Below are 6,768 nucleotides of genomic sequence, written 5' to 3' on the forward strand. Positions count from 1 at the left end.
CATTCAGTGAACTGAAATTTTTGAGATCTCAAACGTTTGAAACTACAAATTTTATAAATTTTAAATATTGGGATCCCAGATTTCTGAAATCCCAAATTTTAGAGGTCTTAAGTTTCTGAAATTCCAAATTTTAGAAGTCTCAAATTTCCGAAATCCCAAATTTTAGTGATCTCAAATTTCTGAAATCGCAAATTTTAGTGATCTCAAATTTCTGAAATCCAAAATTTTGGAGGTCTCAGATTTCTGAAATCCCAAATTTTAGTAAACTCAAGTTTCTGAAATTCCAAATTTTAGAAGTCTCAAATTTCCGAAATCCCAAATTTTAGTGATCTCAAATTTCTGAAATCCCAAATTTTGGAGGTCTCAGATTTCTGAAATCCCAAATTTTAGTAAACTCAAGTTTCTGAAATTCCAAATTTTTGAGTACTCAAATTTCTGAAATCCCAAATTTGTGAGATTTCCAGTTCATGAAAGGACCCAAGTTCCATTACAAATTGAATCTACAAGAATCCTCGCTGAGAGATTACGCGTGGTTGAGGAGCCATTAACGCCTTTTCTTTTTTTTTTTTAAGTTTCATCAAAAGAGGACACTGGGTATTAATGGGTTGAATAAGAACCGAATTTTCTAAGGGAAATATTTCCATAAGAATGTTGTTTTCAGCTTAGAAACTGTGCTTGATTTACTGTTGCACTCTTTTAATTAAAATTTCATTGACGGAATTTAAGCGGAGTTCTTCTACTTACTTCACGTTTTTAACTATCCTTTTAAATGTTACTTTCTCATTCTGTCAAATGATCACATAAATTTTGAAAATTCTGCAATTTTCACAAAGCAAAACAAGCTCATCACCGAAAAAAAAAAACTCCAATTTTTCTTATCCCTTAGGATCACGATTCTCTCTGAAATTCCAAATAAAGGTTAAAGAAAACTTTCGATTCGGGTTTCCATTCAATGTAAACGTCAGTGAAACGATTCACGTACACCTCGAGGGAAAATTAAGGATTCCCGCGGCGCGGTTGATAATTTCTTGCGCATACACACAGCTGACGCCACGATTCTGTGCTCATTTACGAGAGAAACAGGTTCGCGGTGGCTCAGGCTGTACGTTGTTACGGTATACTCGTTAATAACTTAATAATATAGCGCGTACTGGAGCGTACGACCGATGCGTAAGCCTTAATATGTAGAACATACAAATGAGAAGAGAAAGAATGACAAAGTGAGCAAGAACACGGAGCTTTTTCTCAGCCAGCAGCCAGAAACCAACGTGTTATTTCAACTCTAACCATTAACGTTCTTTCGTACATGTGTTTGCACAATCGTGAAACTCTCGATTGTCGAATCGTACGAGACTTCTGTCTTCGATGTACGGCTAAATGAAATGTATCCAAAAAGTGATTTCATCAGGAGTGATTTTTCTTCGTCAACTTTCGTTTCGAAAGAAGATGACGTCTTTTGAAAAAGGAGTATTTGGTTGGAAAATGTATAAGGAACAATAGATAGGTTAGAAAGTCCTAAAAGAAATTATATGTAAGCTTATCTTTCGAATTCTGAGACTATGAAATTTTGGAAAATGCGAATTATGAGAGACGAGTTGCTCTGAAACGCTGTTGAAAAAACAGTATCAAATTATTGAATAATAATCGAAAGCTAGAAGAATGCTATTCAAATTCGCATAATAACTCAAAGAGATAAAAGAGTGTTCTTCCAAAAATGGTACCAAAGTTTAAATAACGGTTAAAAGTTGAAAAAGTGGTGCCAAAGTTTTCAGACAATCGCAGAGCTAAGAGAACGCTATTCAAATTTACATAATAACCCAAAACAGCTAAAGGTGTGCCCTCCAAAGAATGATACCAACCTTTAAACAATAACAAGAAGTTAAACCGTGTAACACTTCCAGGCAAATTTTAATATTCCCAGGTAGAAAATCAGACCACCAGACTGAAGAAGTCTGCGACTGGCCATCCAGGACTGAGAAAAACTCCAAGGCATTACTTTCGCGAGAAGCTGCATAATGAACCGCCGCGAGTGTTCCTCCTTCACCCCTTCCGCCAATCCTATGCAACAGAGGCCATTGTCGCGGCGAGTCCTGAACGTTTTAACGTTATTGAAACTTTCAGATTTCCCTTCGTCGGGCATTGTAGCCGTTCCATCGAAAACGAGAAAGAGAAAGAGACAGAGAGAGGGAGAGGACACGAAAGCAAAAGCGAACCGACAGACTCTCCTCCTTCCTTTCTCCTCCCTGATTCTTTTCATGGCTGCAATCGAGGAGATCGTCGTTAATCTGGAGGAACGCAAGAGTAGAAAAGAGGTTCGAGGAGTAATTAAAGCGCAGACGAGTGTCTGATACCGGCAGTTTCTACCGGTCAGACAGAAGAGATGATGAAGAAGGAACAGAACAGAACAGAACGGAGAGAGAGAGAGAAGTAGGAAGAGAATACCATCGAGGGAACTGAGAACATTTAGGGAGAAAAAAAAAAGAAAAGAAAGCAAGAAGAGAAGGATATAATGGAGAGACGAGAGAAAGAGGATAACGAGTAGAGAAAGAGAGAAAAAGAGGAAAAATAAGGACAGAGGAGAGTCGAGGATTCGACGACGTTCCCTTTCAACCTGGCAAATATTTTGTCTACGACCGCGAGCAAGCCTGCCTTTTTCCAACTCTACGGATGGAAGCCTGGATAAAAAAACGACGACGGCGACGACTACGTCGAATTCATCGTTAATCGTCGAGAGGTTAAGTACCGTGTGGATCGTCGAATCGCAAATGGCAAACGTCACATCGAAATGAAGAAGATGGAAGAAGGGTAGGCAGGTTTTCGAGACGTGACCAGGATGATCCTCGTGGTGCTTTAATTGTATTTACAGTGTGCCCTCTTTTATGGTAGAATTTTGCTGGAATATCGAGGATGAAGTAACGCGAAAGAATTTAGTAAGATTGAGGACTTAATTTGTAGATTTATTAAACGATGATATAATACAATGTTTATAACGTGCACTTTTTCATGGCTCGATCTTTTGACAAGGGAGATCGTCGAAATTTATGTAGCCTACAATTTTTGGAAATATACTCAAGTCTCTGAAATCCGAAATTTTGGAGATATCAAATTTCTGAAGTCACACATTTGGAGATCCTAAATTTCAGAGATCCTAAATTTTGGAGATATCAAATTTCTGAAGTCACACATTTGTAGATACCAAATCTCTGAAATCCCACATTTGAAGATCTTAAATTTCTGTAATCTCAAATTTTCGAGAACCCCAAATCTCTGAGATTTAAAATTGCAGAGATTTGAAATTTCTGAAATCCCACATTTGGAGATGTCAAATTTCTGATATCCCAAACTTTTGGGATCATAAATCTCTGAATTCTCAAATTTTTATACCGTTGAATTTCTCTTTCACCGACGCAGTATTCTCACAGAAATTTCGCTCCCAAGTCGCTTACACACAGTCCCCGAGATATTTCAAAAATACCCCCTCGTTTTCACCCCCTCGAAATGAACCCCTATCGATAAGCAAGAATATACACCACGTAAATTTCATCAAAGTCAACGTGTGAAGGTTCAATAATCTCCTTTGTGAGAATAAAGCAGGCTTCATCAGAACCACGCTAATTACACATCAAATACCACTATCCTCGTTCTCAACCTTAACCAACGAAATAAAAATTCCCACTGTTCAAAAAACTAAATCCAACAAGAATATACAACGCATATTCGATCTCCGGTATCGATACCAGTTTCTCCATCTCAAATACCCACGAAAAAGAAAGACAAGACACGACTGGGCAAGTTCCTTTTTAAGGCAGTGTTCCATTAATCGACGCTTTCTTCATTCATCATCAGAGCAATTAACGTCAGTGTCGTATCGCGCGGCCGCTTTTGTTCGAATCGTTTACGCGAGGCGCGTTTTGGCAACGTGCCACAAACACATATACAAACATACGTATATGTTGCATAGTGGAGATGGAAAAAGGACGAAGAAGAAGAACGAAGAAGCAGAAGAAGCAGCAGCAGCAGCAGCAGAAGAAGAAGAAGAAGAAGAAGAAGAAGAAGAAGAAGAAGAAGAAGAAGAAGAAGAAGAAGAAGAAGAAGAAGAAGAAGAAGAAGAAGAAGAAGAAGAAGAAGAAGAAGAAGAAGAAGAAGAAGAAGAAGAAGAAGAAGAAGAAGAAGAAGAAGAAGAAGAAGAAGAAGAAGAAGAAGAAGAAGAAGAAGAAGAAGAAGAAGAAGAAGAAGAAGAAGAAGAAGAAGAAGAAGAAGAAGAAGAAGAAGAAGAAGAAGAAGAAGAAGAAGAAGAAGAAGAAGAAGAAGAAGAAGAAGAAGAAGAAGAAGAAGAAGAAGAAGAAGAAGAAGAAGAAGAAGAAGAAGAAGAAGAAGAAGAAGAAGAAGAAGAAGAAGAAGAAGAAGAAGAAGAAGAAGAAGAAGAAGAAGAAGAAGAAGAAGAAGAAGAAGAAGAAGAAGAAGAAGAAGAAGAAGAAGAAGAAGAAGAAGAAGAAGAAGAAGAAGAAGAAGAAGAAGAAGAAGAAGAAGAAGAAGAAGAAGAAGAAGAAGAAGAAGAAGAAGAAGAAGAAGAAGAAGAAGAAGAAGAAGAAGAAGAAGAAGAAGAAGAAGAAGAAGAAGAAGAAGAAGAAGAAGAAGAAGAAGAAGAAGAAGAAGAAGAAGAAGAAGAAGAAGAAGAAGAAGAAGAAGAAGAAGAAAAAGAAGAGCTGCTCGATAATGAATTCGAGATGAGACACTGGCTAATTGAATACGGAATGTCGATGAAACTCGATTTATGTCGTGGTGGAGATCGATGGCCGCGTTGAATTACCCGGCAATTTTCTCCTGCGTTAAACCATTCGCTCACTCGCTCTTTCTTGTTCTGCTCGCGCCACCAGATTCATTAATGATTTACCGCGGTCGAGGTAAAAAAGCTTGAAAGATCGTGGCGTTCGAGTCACACAACTGATGGCGTGGAAACGGTTTCAAATTGTACAATTACAGAAGCACGTCTTCATATCACCTGTGAGCATTCCTTTGAAAGGAAAATTGTAGGGATTTCGAACTGCAAGACCGAGGTAAAATTTTCAAGAGAAGTGAAAAATTACGAGACACCTGTTGTATACAGAATGAACCACCTAACGTGATCATCTTAGATTACTCTTTTGTTAGCGAAGCGATCGAAATTTTTTATCACATTTACATGGCGAAGTTTTCGAGGTAACCTTCACTTTTTTTTTATATATATAACTGTCTTTTTTAATATATGTATATGTATAACAGTATTTCTTCACTGAGACGAATTCAACGAGTATAATAAAAATATTTTCTTTATCTGAAGAAATGACACGACGAAGGAAGATATATAGGAAGAAGTGATTTTGTGACTTTGGATAAAACGTGATGTCTCTAATTTTTAAATTCAAACTTATGCAAATTCACAGTGTCAATTCAAAATGGTGTTCATCAACTGCAAATACATGACTGCTTAGTTCTTTCTACGACATCTACACTTTGTTTAATTGCTGGGATATTTTTTTTACCAGGATACTCTTTTTTTCTACTGTTTCTTTAGTTCAGATGGGAAAAAAGATATTTCATGACTCTTGTCTTATCTCATCTCAACATCTGCTAAAAGATGGATGCAAAAAGAATTGTAGGTTTATCTATAAAAAATTAAAGGCGACTTTGATGACTTCGAAAAAAATGTACTATAATCAGCTTAAAGGCGTCTTTGAACCATATTATGCAACAGAAAAAAGAATTTCGATCGGTCCACTAACAACAGAATAATCTAAAGTTATCACGTTTATGGTTTAAACGGTTCACCATTAATGGTCGTTCGATAAGTAGACAAAGAGTTCTGGTTCGAAAAATATTTAAATAAAAATTTCTGTCATCAATTTCAAACAGCTATTTAACAACTATTTTGATATACATGTAAAATTAAAAAATTCTTTAAATTACAAAAAATTAGGGTACGAGGTTCTGCGATATCCGCCTTATAGTCCAGATTTCGCCCCATCAAATTTCTTTTTGTTCGAATCCCCTTTTGTGGAGTCAAGTTTCACAGCAACAAAGAAGTGAAAAGAAATGTCCAAAACTTGCTCAGACTTTAAGACAAAGAATTCTATGCTGCTAGCATAAAAAAAAAACTAGTAGAGCGATGGGACAAGTGTATAATTGTAGCGGGGAATTAGATAAGTATGATATATAAGTATAATAATAGTTTGTCTTTTTACTAATTAAATGATCCATGCACAAAAGTACAATTTTCAGAAGTGAAAAATGAAGAGATCTGTTTTATATACCTACTTCATTGTCATACAATTATTGTTCAGGAAATGTAGAAAGAATTTCGTATTTTCAGTATTTATTTAGGGAAAATTATTTTTTTAAATAATACCGATAATAATTCGTTATTTTTTAAATATTCCTCCTCCTTGTCGTGTGCTAGAGTCTTTTTAATATCACCAACAATTGTATACGATGGTTTTGGAAACAAAAATTGTTTCTCGAATAACACTGATGAAGTGAAAACGGTATCTCGAATAACTTTCACCTGAATTTGGAAAACGGAGCCAGACTGAGTATAATGATTAACCCTTTCACTGCTGCTGGCGCCTATAGGCGCTTTGAAAATTTGCTCACGATGTGTGCCCTTGGCGCCTTTCGGCACACTTTCAACTTAACTTAATCCTTAACTTTCGCCCTTTACGCACTTTTACCTTAATTCGATCAAAGAAATTTGATAAATATAAAATTTTGATTTTAAAATTAAATTTTAAA

This window comes from Habropoda laboriosa, unplaced genomic scaffold, assembly GCF_001263275.1.
Source record: "Habropoda laboriosa isolate 0110345459 unplaced genomic scaffold, ASM126327v1 scaffold336, whole genome shotgun sequence".
NCBI lineage: Eukaryota > Metazoa > Arthropoda > Insecta > Hymenoptera > Apidae > Habropoda > Habropoda laboriosa.